General features: G+C 40.7%; 1 protein-coding gene across 2 annotated transcripts in view; it reads right to left on the reverse strand.

Annotated features, from left to right (window-relative positions):
• phldb1b (pleckstrin homology-like domain, family B, member 1b) overlaps positions 1–13950 on the reverse strand; it is a 95326-nt gene that overhangs the window by 75155 nt on the left and 6221 nt on the right. Inside the window, exon 1 of one of the 2 annotated variants that reach the window (XM_067506354.1) lies at positions 12697–12893. The exons of the other annotated variant lie outside the window; for it this stretch is intronic. The gene's annotated coding sequence lies outside the window, so the exon portion shown is untranslated. Of the gene's footprint in view, positions 1–12696; positions 12894–13950 lie in introns of those variants that run through there. 2 annotated transcript variants of the gene reach the window in all.

The following is a 13950-nucleotide window of genomic DNA, read 5'->3' on the forward strand; positions in this document are numbered from 1 at the left end:
AGTTTGCAGGAGTATGCAAATCTCACTGGTGCATGGAAAACAAAACCGGAGTGATTGAAAACCTATGACGAGATCATTATTTTGTTCCTTATCTGCACGAATCACTAGTAATGCATTGTAATTTTTATTGATCAGCTCCAAGGCCATTCAAATGATAACTTAACAAATCCAAACTCCCATGTGAAACCTTTTGAATTGAACACATTTGGAAATAAAAAATAAGCCACACTTTGAAGGAATTTACTGACCATCCAGCCCCTGGCTTAATCTTGGTCAGTGCACACAGATCTCCAAAGTTCTCTATCTCCAAAAACATTTAAAATGTATAGTAAGGTAGTAAACCATTTAATCCCTGAATGTTAAAGAAATAGAGGTATTCAGATCAGGAATTACATAAGTGCATCGTCTGGTCCGAGCTGACACAATTGAACTCATCGCATTATAGAAAGCTATAGAAAGAAATGTAAAAAAATGAAGTTGAGTCTTACTATGATCAATTCTTAAGCTACAGTGTTTAGCCAGGAGATAAAGGCCTCCAACATGGCTGGCAGACTTGAAATGAGACAGATGACAGCCAGTTACGGAGGAAGGCAAAGGGGAGATAACAGGATGATGGAGGAGGAATATTAGGGTAGACATAGAAGAAGAGCTGATACGTCCTCTCTTGGTTCTATCTTGTGCAGCAGCTGCCACCACGCAGCTCTGCTGTGGTCTCCTGAGCTTTGATAGTGAAGCCTGCTGGAAAATCCTCCTTCTGCAGAAATAGTTTTTCCATCCCTCCTACATTTTTCTCTGTCTGTTTATCTTTTTCATTTGTCTCTCACTTCATAATGTTCATTCTTATCATTTTAATGCCTGCTATTTGTCTGTCTCTGGTCTTGGGATATACACACATAAATTGGCAGTGTAAGAGTTATTTGGTCCAGATTGTTGGACAATTGCACAAGTTCAATATCTTAGATAACAGTATGTGTGAGTTTGACTGCACTAAATTTTTCAGCAATTTAGATAAAACAGAAAGTTGCAGAAAGGCTCTTAGAAACAAGTGTCTGTTTGTCTCGTAGCCATGGTTGACATCACAATTACAATGAATTCTTAGAGTCTTCTGCGTGTATTATGCCGTGTTACTTAATTTTTCCATTGGGGAGTCAAAGCCAAATGGAATTTGTGCTTTTAGAAAGAAACCACAGAAATGCAGTAAACATTATCTGTGTAAGAATGGTCGGATACACTGAAGTATCGTCTTCAGACAATTTGACATGTGACATAAATACTGTATACAACATACGAATTAGATAGTAAATGTTGCAGTTGATGGCGAAACATTCAAAACTGCCAAATTCTCAGGCACAAGTGATTCTTTCCGTTGTATTTACATGAGAAACTAATGGGATGTGATGAGGTAAGTGATTTGGATACAACATCATAACAAAAATGACAATATGTTAAAACAGCTAAAAGCCACATAACATAAATTATACAGAAATACACCAGCTGATATTCAGCTCTGAGTGCATTTATGTCAGTGAGGAGGTGTCAGAACAGCTCACACACAGCATATAGGTAACCACAGTCTGTCACCGCCCAGGAGACAGCCTTCATCTAGAAAACCACAGACCCTTATGGTTTGGTCATACTTAGGCATTCAAAACCCTTTTCCACCCAATGAGTTTTTTTTTCATTTGCAAATAAAGCTGAGTATAAATAGCAACATATAGCAGTTACAAAACTTTTTAACAAAGAGGTTTCTGCAAGAAAAAACAAATTGAAACTTATGTTTTACTGCACTTACAGGGGCAATTAGAGTCTTTAAAAACCCAAAACCTAATGATAAAATACAAGTAAAGCAGCCTTTTGTCTCTTGCCACATTTTTATCAAGTCAGTCAAAACTGCAAAATTGTAATTGAAACTTGAGCAGTGCTTCGAAAAAAATCTACCATAATTGAGAAAGTGAACAGCTAGGGGGGCGCGCCCGCCTAATGGGATGTGAAAAATAAAATTCCCCGAGCAGCGGCGGAGAGGGCCGAACGTTGGCTAGCTGCCACAATAGCAGACGAACACTGAATACATGTTCCTGTTGTCGGATGGTTACCATCAGTGGAGGCAGCTGTGTGTTTTGGACAAATGGATGGACAAAATACGGAAGGGTTATTCTCTCCAGTTTGCCACACCCCGCCGAGCTTCGTGGGGATCCTGGAAACCAGGCTTTCATCCCCAGCCACATCTACAACTCAACCTCTCTAAGTCGAAGCCAGACCTTCGAAGCAACACAACATCAGCATCAACATTGGATCTAGTGATTGTCCCCAATAAGTTGGCCAAAAATCTGGGGGTCATCATCGACGACCAACTGAGCTTTAAGGACCACATCTCCTCAGTCTTTAGGGCGTGGAGATTTGCCATCTATGACATCAGGAAGATCAGACCCTACATCACGGAATATACAACCCAACTCATTGTACAGGCGCTGGTCACATCTCGTCTCGATTACTGCAACACTTTGTTGATGGGGTTACCGATATCCACAATCAAACCCTTACAGATGATCCAAAAGGCAGCAGCTCGCCTCATTTTCAATCAGCCAAAAGAGACCCATGTCACACCACTCTTTAGATCTCTACACTGGCTTCCTGTAGCTGCTCGCATCCGGTTCAAAGCTCTGACTCTTGGTTACACGGTGGTTAACTCAAAAGCTTCTGCTTAACCATATTGTTACCCTAGATGGCATAAGTCTGGCCTCCAGTACTACTGCAAGGAACCTTGGAGTTATTTTTGATCAGGATCTGTCCTTTAAGTCACATATAAAACAAATCTCTAGAACAGCCTTCTTCCACCTACGGAACATTGCCAAAATTAGGAGCATACTGTCTCAAAGTGATGCCGAAAAACTGGTCCATGCATTTGTTACTTCTAGGTTGGACTACTGTAATTCCCTACTTTCAGGATGCCCCAGTAACTCCCTAAAGAGCCTGCAATTAACCCAAAATGCTGCAGCAAGAGTGCTGACTGGAACTAGCAAGAGAGATCATATTTCACCTTCACTAGCTTCTCTCCATTGGCTTCCCATTAAATGTAGAATAGAATTTAAAACCCTGCTTCTTACATATAAAGCTCTGAATGGTCAGGCTCCATCATATATAGAAGACCTCATAGCACCATATCATCCCAGTAGACCACTTCGCTCTCAGAATGCAGGCCTACTTGTGGTTCCCAGAATTTCCAAAAGTAGAATGGGAGGTAGAGCCTTTAGCTATCAAGCTCCTCTCTTGTGGAACCAGCTCCCAGTTCAGATTCGGGAAGCAGACACCCTCTCTACTTTTAAGTCTAAGCTTAAAACCTTCCTCTTTAATAAAGCATATAGTTAGTTATAGTTATGCTGCCATAGGCTTAGACTGCTGGGGGACCCACCCCCCAATGCACTGAGCTCCTTTCCTCCTCTTGACCATCTCTCCTCTCCTCTCACCCCGCAATTCTCACCACTGTATGTCATTAACTCTGTGTGTTCTCTCCCGTAGTTGTCTTTGTCCTCCTCTGTCCCCCTCTCTCTGTCCCTTTCTGCAGGTGTCCCCCGGCTTTGAAGCTGTGTGTCTTCCAGCGTGCAGCTACTGGTCCTACCAATCTGCCCGATGTTTTGTTATTGCTTTTTGTTGCTCTGTTCTTTTCTCTCTCCCCTTTCCACTCACCCCAACCGGTCGAGGCAGATGGCCGTCCACCCTGAGCCTGGTTCTGCTGGAGGTTTCTTCCGTTAAAGGGAGTTTTTCCTCTCCACTGTTGCCTATGGCTTGCTCCAGGGGGAATTGTTGGGTTCTCTTTATATATCTTTATAATCTTGACTTTATTCTGTAAAGTGCCCTGAGATGACTTTGTTGTGAATTGGCGCTATATAAATAAAGTTGAATTGAATTGAAAATTACCTCAACTCACTCATTTAAGTAAATGGTAAATGGTCTGCACTTATTTAGCCCTTTTCTACCTATTGGCACTCAAAGCGCTTTACACTGCTTCTTATTTACCCATTCACACTCACAATCACACACACATTCATACACCGATGGGGGAGCTGCTATGCAGCTGGCCAACACTCACCGGGAGCAACTAAGTTGGGGTTCAGTGTCTTGCTCAAGGACACTTTGACATGTGACCAGAAGAGCCGGGGATTGAACCAACAACTGTGAGATTGGTGGACAACCGCTCTACCTTCCTGCGCTACAGTCGCCCCAGTCTACAATTCTTCCCGTCCACTGCGGTCTGCCAACGAATGAGGTCTGGTGGTCCCAGCACCAAGAAAAACTTTTTAGCGCAATGATCCCACGATGGTGGAAGGAGTATCAAACTCTGCACGCTTAGCTGACTCTCTCCCAATATTCAAAAAACTGCTGAAAAAAGAACTCTTCCGCATCTTCCTATGCACTTAAATCTATATTAAAACAAACAAACAAACAAAAAAAACAGTTGCTGTTTGATATGCTTTTATGAACAATTTCAGTTGACTCAACCTTAATCTGACTAGAAAAGCTCCTTTAGTTTTAATTGCTAGGAATCTGGCTCGGAAGCAAATGGACAAACTAGCATTTTCTTGTCCCAATCAACGAATTATATTACTAACATCATACTGTATCAAACATGAAAATGCTCCTGGATTTAGAAAAAAAAGTGTTGAATTTTTTTAAAGCCACGTTGTGACCTTTTCCCCCCAGAAATATCATTCATATTAACTGGTTTAAATGATGTATCACATTTCGTACTGAATGCTAACATCCACTCAGATAAGACTAAGCCTAACCACCACACATTTAAATGCTAATGTGTGCATGCTGAGATACCAGCCTATCCCTCATAGCCTGATAGAGTAAAAACTGATGAATTACTCTGCCATGAAATGCTGCATGTTGGAGAGAGGCCATTAACAGCAGGCAGCTAAACACACCAGCTGCCCTGTCTCTGAGGTATGAAAGTGGTATAAACACAAACATGCATAATTGACACAAATAGTGTACTGAATAGACTAGAGTGGCACGACATAATTCCTGTTAAATCCCATGACTCATTATGGAAAACAGGTGAGTAAAGTAAATGAATATAATATACTGTATCTCAAAACTTCTTTATTTACTACTATTGAGGTGACAACTGTTCCATTATCTAAGGTGTGTAATTTTGTGATTGTGCAGGATTGAAAATTTACATCAGGCTCAACTTTCCAAAGATGAATACAGGTTACAGTCTAAAAACATGCACACGGCTGACTTTCTGTTGGTTGTCATTAAAATTATGAAATCACTGCAAGCAGACACGTGCGAGTTTGCAGTTCAGCAGGTCTGAGGATCAGAGGTCCTGTCATTACCTGATTATTGTGTCTAGTGACAGCAGAAATTACACCTCAAAACCTTCCAGGAAGAAATACTTGTTGTCATTATCCAAACCACTGTTATCCAACACTGACTCTGAGCCACTGGCAGAAGAGAGCGTGTTTTTCTGAGTGCTTTGTTATGCAAGAGTGGGTTTTTTAACTAGTACACACCTCTGGTTGTTGCAACAAATGAATGATTTAATTTATTGCAACTCAGGCTGCAGCTTTAACTTTAACAATGTTTACTTGCTGCTTTGCTACTAAATCCATCTCTTACTCATCCCAGTACTGAAAACAAGCTCTGTGAGGGGGAAAGCTATAACTTAACTGAACTAGTTACATATCGTTACAAATGATGTCAGTTTGATTCCTCTTTGCACTAATGACATACAGCTCCAGTCTAAGACTAATAGTGATGGTGAGTCTAGTCCTGTTCCAACATATGCAAAGAGCAGACGATTAAGCGAAACAGGACTGTCTTCAAAAGAGGGTTAACCACAGCATGTATATATATCATCTGCAAAGATCAGCTGGTATATGAACACTTACATGAATACTTTCTCAGTCCTAAAACCTGTATTGTGAAGCCGGGCTTTGCCAGGAACTTTTGAGTCTCCTCCTGTTAATGACACCACTACTGGCAAATTCAGTCACAGCAGATTGAATTTTAAGGCCAACACTAACATGTTTTAGGCAGCTATTGCTCTAATTGAAATAAAAGCAAATGCTAAAGAAAAGTCTCCTCTCTCACCTCTGAACTTATCAAGCTTTCTAACAAGTGTTTTAGCATCTTTCAGCTCTTATTTTTAATGTTATGACCCACACCTTTACTGATTTGGTTTACTCTGGTTTACTCTCTTTACTCTTGCTCTTTCACCTCATTGTCAGCCACAGCAGTTAAAAAAAATCTCTGATACCTGTCTCACACCAAACTGCTGACGGAGTTAATAGGAAACTGGAAACTGTTGGAGACTTTGTAGCTATGAGGCACTTATTTGCTGACATCTTAAGGTTCCTGCACATGCAATCACCTGGGATAAGATAGCAAGACTACAGTAAATGGCAGATGTTGCTTCTACAGCACCTCTTAGAATGGGGGATATTAAAGGGACTAGAACTGTGGTATTTCCTTGCTCAGTGGTTCCGCTGACTTTTGGCTCACTCAAATATGTGGAGCTGGACAGGCAGTCCAGCCTTTCTAGGACAAAGAGACTCTTTCAATGAGAGTAACTCTCTGAAGGAGTACTGGGAATGCTACTCGTCTGCTGCTGCAAACAGGACTTCAGGATCCATACAAAGGTTCACACACACTGAATGACCACAACACACTAGATGGGACTTGTGTTTCTGGTATGAAGATTAAAGCAGTGTTACTGTAATGGCCTTTTACTAAATGGTACATAGAACTTTATTAGCAGAGATAGATAAAGTAGTTTTGTAATTATAACCCAGCTTCAATTCAATTCTGGAAGAAACTATATTTAATCTAAACAAATGAAAAAAATAAAATAAAATATATTTTAAAACGTGCGATGTGTCACAGCATTGTTGTGTCATGAGAATTTGTCAACAGAGTATTTAGTCGCATAAAAGATCTACAAATGATTTCTGTTACTCTATTACACAATGCTCCTGTCATTTGTGGAAATTTCTCAGCACGCCATCGTTTTTTTTTTATTTGGGGGGACTTTCGTTGTATTGGCTATGTCCAATGCTTGAGCAATCCCTCTAAATGATTTCTTTCTTACACTTCAAAAGCTCTCTGGTGTTGATCTGATGTTGATCTATTCTCCTTAACAACAAATACAGTCTTTACAGGTAAAACCCAGGGTTAAAAGCAAGGTATTTATTTTGGAACTATTTATAAAATCAGTCTCACAGGTCAAAGCTGGTCAAGAATATATGCCTGTTACTTATACAGTACGAATAAAATATTGTTCAATAGACAATCAAATAAGAATGTATGCAGAAAAAGTTAATGACTTGGTCTTTTGCAGGAAATTGTATGATTGGTATTAAACATTCCTCAGCATTTCTTCTATTTATTAATCCTCTTTCTTGACCAGAAACGCTATCATCTGGAGGGTTCTGTTGATCACTAAAAACTTCATCTGGAAGAAGGTTTAACAAGAAGTAGGGAGATGTTTATTATAGAGAAGGTTTATTTAATATTATTTGTATAGATGTACTCACCAACTTAGAACCACAGAAAGTATGTTTCAAATCAGTTACGTTTCCCTTTAAGAAGGTATAGTTAAGTGGCACTTAATGACAAACCACGTATTTTTAATTTTTCTAATTTGGACAGATGTGCCCACACATTTATATTTTTTTGAAAAATATTCAATATTTCAAAATTGGAATGATACTGTCTAGTGTAGGTGATACACTAAATGCGTTCACTCCATCCCTGGATATAAAAGCAAAGCACATTTGTATAACAAACAAATAATGGAAAATCAACCAAATGTAACAATTAATAACTAAATTGAATTATGTCCACCACATGGGTCTTAAATGGAACTGACTCGACCAACAATAATAAAAGGCTAATAAACTTAATGCATTAATTAACTAATGAAAGTGTTTAGTGCATATTTTGGTTTAACAGAGACACTGTTTTATGAAAACTGACAGGGCAAGTTTACTGATGAGCAGCCCTCACACTGTTCATCCCCACACAAACACAGCAGCATGTTTCTCTACCAGACTGGTGCAGCACCTCAAATTTTAAATGTCATACAGTCAATCATTCATACACATGCACTCACACTGACATTCACAGTCTCACTCACCCTCCAGTTGCTTTCAGCTTAGTAAGTCGTTAGCTTTAAAACCCATCTCGTATCCATATTTGAACACTCCCCAAATTCACCCCCCCTGATTCCCAGAACATTGTTGGTTTGTAAATGAAAGAAGGGAGTGACGGAGACGGGGGTGGAGGGAAGGGAAAGGAAGGGGAAGGCAGGAGGCAGCGTGGGGATATCCCTTTGAGTCATGGAAAGCGATCCAAAGAACAGGCCTATTAGGCTGACAGACAGCCAAACAGCTTTCTGTGTCTCTTTGTATTGTCCCGGCATTTGACCTCGTTACACTGTGAGGACATTCAACTGCCACTGGAAACACTTACTGCACTTCCTTATGGGTCCCTGTTTGGAAAACATGCATAATATCCCTACTGAATGCACACATTCTGTCAACCTAACGTGATGCTCAAGGGTCTATTTATTATTTCCTACAAATTACTTATTGTAAATTCTGTGTTTATATATTTAATGTAATATTATATTATCTTTATATCTCCTGCAATTGTACTTTATATGCACTAATACGTTTTTTGTTTTATTATTCATAAGACATTTGTCATAGTTACCATATCATGGGGTAGTACAGCTACACCCTTTGTTAGCTCACTAAGGAGGAAGCTCAATTCTTCAAATAAAAGTGTTGGCAACTGTTACTGCAAAGCATTGTGCTCTTCCTCCTTTATTTTCGGACAAATGATGTTGCTGCACAAATAAAATTACACTTTTCTTGATGCTTTAGACAAAGGGCGCAGGAAGGTAGAGCGGTTGGTTGTCCACCAATCTCACAGTTGTTGGCTCAATCCCCACCTCCTCCAATCACATGTCAAAGTGTCCTTGAGCAAGACACTGAACCCCAACTTAGTTGCTCCCGGTGAGTGTTGGCCAGCTGCATAGCAGCTCCTCCATCGGTGTATGAGTGTGTGTGATTGTGATTGTGAGTGTGAATGGGTAAATAAGAAGCAGTGTAAAGTGCTTTGAGTGCCAATAGGTAGAAAAGCGCCATATAAGTGCAGACTATTTATTTTTATATGCCTAAAACACACTCCTTATCTTTTTATATTAATATTTTGTTGGTTGCATAACACTTTTTTGTGCAGTATATGAATAGTTTGTCTTTTGTTTATGACACATCCAGTATAATTTATGCACCAGGATTCTTACAGATTTTCCAGCCAAGCAGCCAGACAGAGAGAGCTATTGTGTCTGTGTGTGTGTTAGTGTGTGTGTGTAGGTGTGTGTGTGTGTGTGTGTGTGTGTGTGTGTGTGCGCGTGCGTGCGTGTGTGTGTGTGTGCATCCAAATAGGCCAGGTGATCAAGAGTAGCAGCCAAACACCATGAGCTCATTTTTTACCAGACTGGTCCTTTGCCAAATCCTTTGTTACCATGGCACCCTCTCGGGAGGGGGGACGTCAGTGATGCGTGTCTACAACTGTGACACAATGCTTTGGCACAATTTGTCACAAAATGTCTAAAAAATAGTTTTATACACTAACAATATCTCAGATTGTCTTTTTCTCTGAGTGTGGGAGTACCAGAGGATGAAAGAGAAAAAGACTTTCAGACGACGTGGTGAAATGTGAGGTGAGGTTAACAGTCTGAGAATGATTATGTCTTTGTATTGGGATGAATCGCTGGCCTGAAGGCATGCTGAAGATGAAAGAGCAAAACAATAAAGGGAGGAAATGATGGGGGAGTTAAAAAAGAAAGGAAGAGAAATCTGCAGAGGTCATTTCCCAGTCTGCAGATGACATGTCTTCTGATTGTCTGTCTGCTTGTGTCTGTGTGTGTGTGTATGAGCTGCAGCTGTTAGAGAAGCAGCAGCTCAGAAGTGAGTAAAGCCCTAATGTGACATACATCAACCTCTGCTGTCTCATCCTCACCAATGGCTGCCATGCAAGGTGCTCACCAGCACCACCTTGGGGTTCAGTGTCTTGCCAAAGGACAGATTGATACATTGAATCCTGTGGTCCATGGACAACTGTCTTACCAACTGAGCTACAGCCGCCCCATTGTATGTCAACCTTTAGTTGGACAAATATCTCAATCTGTTAGATCCTATATTGGACTTTATTGTCCACTATATTACCAACTAGTTGCTAACTTTGTGTGTTTGCCTTTTGGTGCTGATCAGGTTTGGGACAGTGGATTTATACGAGCTGCTGCTGTTAACAATTAGAAATGTGAAACTAAACCAATTATTAAAGCTGTGGCCTGCAAAACCAAAACAATAAGCTAAAAGGTCCAAAAAGGTGAGAAACACAGTATCAGGGGACAATTCTCTGTGGATTATCATGAACACTGTGTAAGGTGTTGCTGATATAAACATATCGATTAGTGCACCGTCCATTTCAATTGCTTTTAAGATTTGTCACAAACTATTAGGATTTTGGGAATTAACTTAATGAGTAAATTGCACTCAGGATTTCAGTGCTTCTGTTCAAAAATACATTTCTGGTAATGGATATGTCACATTTTTATTGTTTTTCTTTTCTATACATTTCTATTTGCACCGCTCTCACTCCAGCTATTTTTTAATGTACAGCCCAGAGCAACATGTACCCGTCATTATGCCTTGAGATCTTTCCAATCGCAGTCAGCTAGCGTCATGTATAATGAATGAATACAGCCCTAATCTGTAGTGCACAGCCACTGTAGTTTATACTGAGAGAGTCATTATTGTTCAAACTGCTTCTCATCACTGATAAAAAAAAACCTGCACCTACACTGTGATGTTGTAATGGAGTAGTTCTGATACAAATTGAATACATGTAATGATGTTCTCAGTATCTAAATGACTCCATATGTCAGACCAACACCTGCCAGCATTTGCTAATTTTGCCACTATAAATTCATTCATTCTCCACAGATCTTAGACTAAGCAGCTATGCTACATTGAAATTATAAGCTTATTACAGTCCTGTGCTTGTGAATATCCAACAAGGCTGCCTCTCTGTCTCTCTCTCTCTCTCTCTCTCTCTCTTGTTTTCTATGAAAACATGTGACATCATGAACATATTCAAGGTCAACAGCGTAACTGACACTCGAAGTGGAGTGTCCAGATGAGGCATGAAGACGCAACACAGGGATGGGTGGATGCTGAATGTGGGTGATCGGGTGATCGGGGGGGGGGTAATTATTCTCTCAACAGACTATGCTCACATAACAAAGGATTTATTATCAGTAGCTACAGGGTTGTTGCAGACTGGGAAGGCCCAGGCGTCTTCTTTTCTCTGCCAGGCGTCCACAAAATGTGGGTCCAGCTCTACTTTAGTTGGGAGGTTCAAACAGCAACAAACCCTGTATGGGTCTCTCTCTCTCTCTCTCTCTCTCTCTCTCTCTCTCTCTCTCTTTCTTTCCCTCAATGCAACCAGTGTCTGAGGAAGGAGGGAAGACCAAGAAACTAACGTGGCAAAAAAAAAGAGAGAGAGAGAGAGAGAGAGAGAGAGAGAGAGAGAGAGAGAGCACTGCCTCTCATACACCCAGAGCTTTTGCTGTTTTCCTTTCTATCTATGAATCCTTTTAATCCAGGTATAGCAACAGTATTTGTAATTTTTTTTTTTTTATTATGTGTGACAATGGAACACGTAAGAACCTGGGCAAAGAAGCTCATCGAAGACCCCCAGTGCAACTCATTGATCATAGGGAACCCTGAACTAACTACTTTCCTCTTCACCTCCTTTCAACATGCACTGATGATTAGATAACCAGTAAACCTCAGCACATAGCATTTTATTAAAATTTCCATATCAAAACTGTCACATTTGGATTCACAAGCATAACATTTATTGTTGCCTGATTTCTTCTTCCTCAGCAGTCTCCTGTGCTCTGCTGTACACTGGTTCACAGACCCGACTGCAATGGGACTACAGAGAGCAGGTCGTGCGACATTATTCATAGGAAGCCTTTTCTGGCCCTTAAGGGGTTGTGCGTGCAGCGGCGGTGCACTGTATAGTTCCTTAATGGGAGGGTTAAGGGGATTTATTGCCGTCTTTGCAAAATATGCCCCCTTTTCCCAGATGTGTTGGAGTGGGAGTTGCAAACATTGGCCTGGTTTGCCTCTCCCGATGGTAGGCCTCTGATACGGGAGGGGGTTTACACTGATTTTACAGTATACAGTAGAGCTTGTTTTGTAAAAACAGGTCAATGAGAACTGTGGAATGAACCAAAACCTTAAAGATGCATGCAATGAAACCAGGACCATACAAAACCAGGCTTGCACAACTGTTCTGTGCTTCCTAGTGAGTAGACTCCACCTGACAAACTTAGCCTGTTGTGTCTGTGCTGCTGATAGACCAAGGACACACTCTGAGTCTAGAGAAGAGAACATCCTCAAGACCTCAAACAGGAAGAGCAGTAATGAACAGTAAATATCCCGTTGCCTGATTTATGATGAAGTCAGTGCAGGTTTATAATTAAGTGTGTTGATGTTGGTTCTTTCTTACATTTTCAGTAACTTCTATATTCTCATCATAATGTCTGCATGTTATAAGAAATATATTTGTTAACCACAAAAGAAGAAAGATGAGAAGATGCTTTACCTGACTGAGCGTGTGTTTGTGCGCGTACTGGGACAATCCAGTAACACTAAACAAACACAGCTGCTGCACGTGTCCCCAAAATTCAAACACGCAAAGAAGAAGACAAACCCCAAACCAAACAGGCGTCCAGTGATGAAGCTTTCTCTGCGGTATCTTATCTCTCTTAGGTCATCAGGCTCTGCCACTGTCTTCAACACAGACACACACCTCGATGTCTGTGTCTGTCATAACACACAGTGGGCTAAAGCCATGTGGCCGAACCTCCTGCTGCTGGACTCCTCCTTCTCACTCTCTCTTGACTCATATTATTGCTCATTCTCTCTCTCTCTCTCTCTTTGCATTACTCACAAACACACTTACACACACACACACACACACACACACACACACACACACTCATAAACTCATAGGCCTACTCTCTCTCAGCTTTCCTCTAATGTCAGCCTCGCCCCAACACAGGCACACAAGGCGCTCATTCTTCTGCATAAAGAAATCCTGTGTTGTTCATGAAGACCTGCAGAAATGTCAACCTTACCCTGGACCCGTAGGCAAACAAGGTGCTGAACATGGGTGGGACACAGCCATGGGGAGACTTTTTCACAGAGCACAGTGATTTATTCTGAGCCCCATTTCCCCTCATGTTCACTTCTAAGTACTGAGTCTATTCTAGTCTGTTTTCATAGTAAATATGTTAACATTTATTGTTATTTATGTTTTAAAGACATTTTAGCAATTTAGATTTTGTTTAGTTGTAAGAAAATTCTAAGAATTTAGTGTAAAGTAAAAGAATTTAAAACCTTCACCTCAAGCTGAGCTACTGTATTGTTCTCAATTTATCATCTTCTACATGGCTTTTAATACATTTGTCCCATAACTGTGATCTAAAAATGTGTGGCTCTATGTCTGTAGCTCCAGGTTTTTGCTGCCCCGAGCTCAGGCTTACAGGTGTAACACTTTGCTTCAGTGTTTCCCAGCTGTAAAGTCTTTCTATCAGCAGGCAGAAGCAGCTGTTTATCTCAATGTCAATATTTCTAGGCTCTGATGGAATTTTTGCTTAGCCCTTGAAGCTAATCGATTTTCTCATTATTTGTTTTTTACACCAAATGTGGGGAAACCATGCTCCTTGAGTGCTGCAGCCTTTATTTTTTTCCAACTATCCACTGCTCGTCCAGCTTCTGATTGGCTGAACACACCTGATGCAGGTAATCAGCAGAGCATGGGTTTTCCCCCTTTATTCTTTATATATTGGATCAC

This window comes from Channa argus, chromosome 6 (assembly GCF_033026475.1).
Source record: "Channa argus isolate prfri chromosome 6, Channa argus male v1.0, whole genome shotgun sequence".
Lineage (NCBI taxonomy): Eukaryota > Metazoa > Chordata > Actinopteri > Anabantiformes > Channidae > Channa > Channa argus.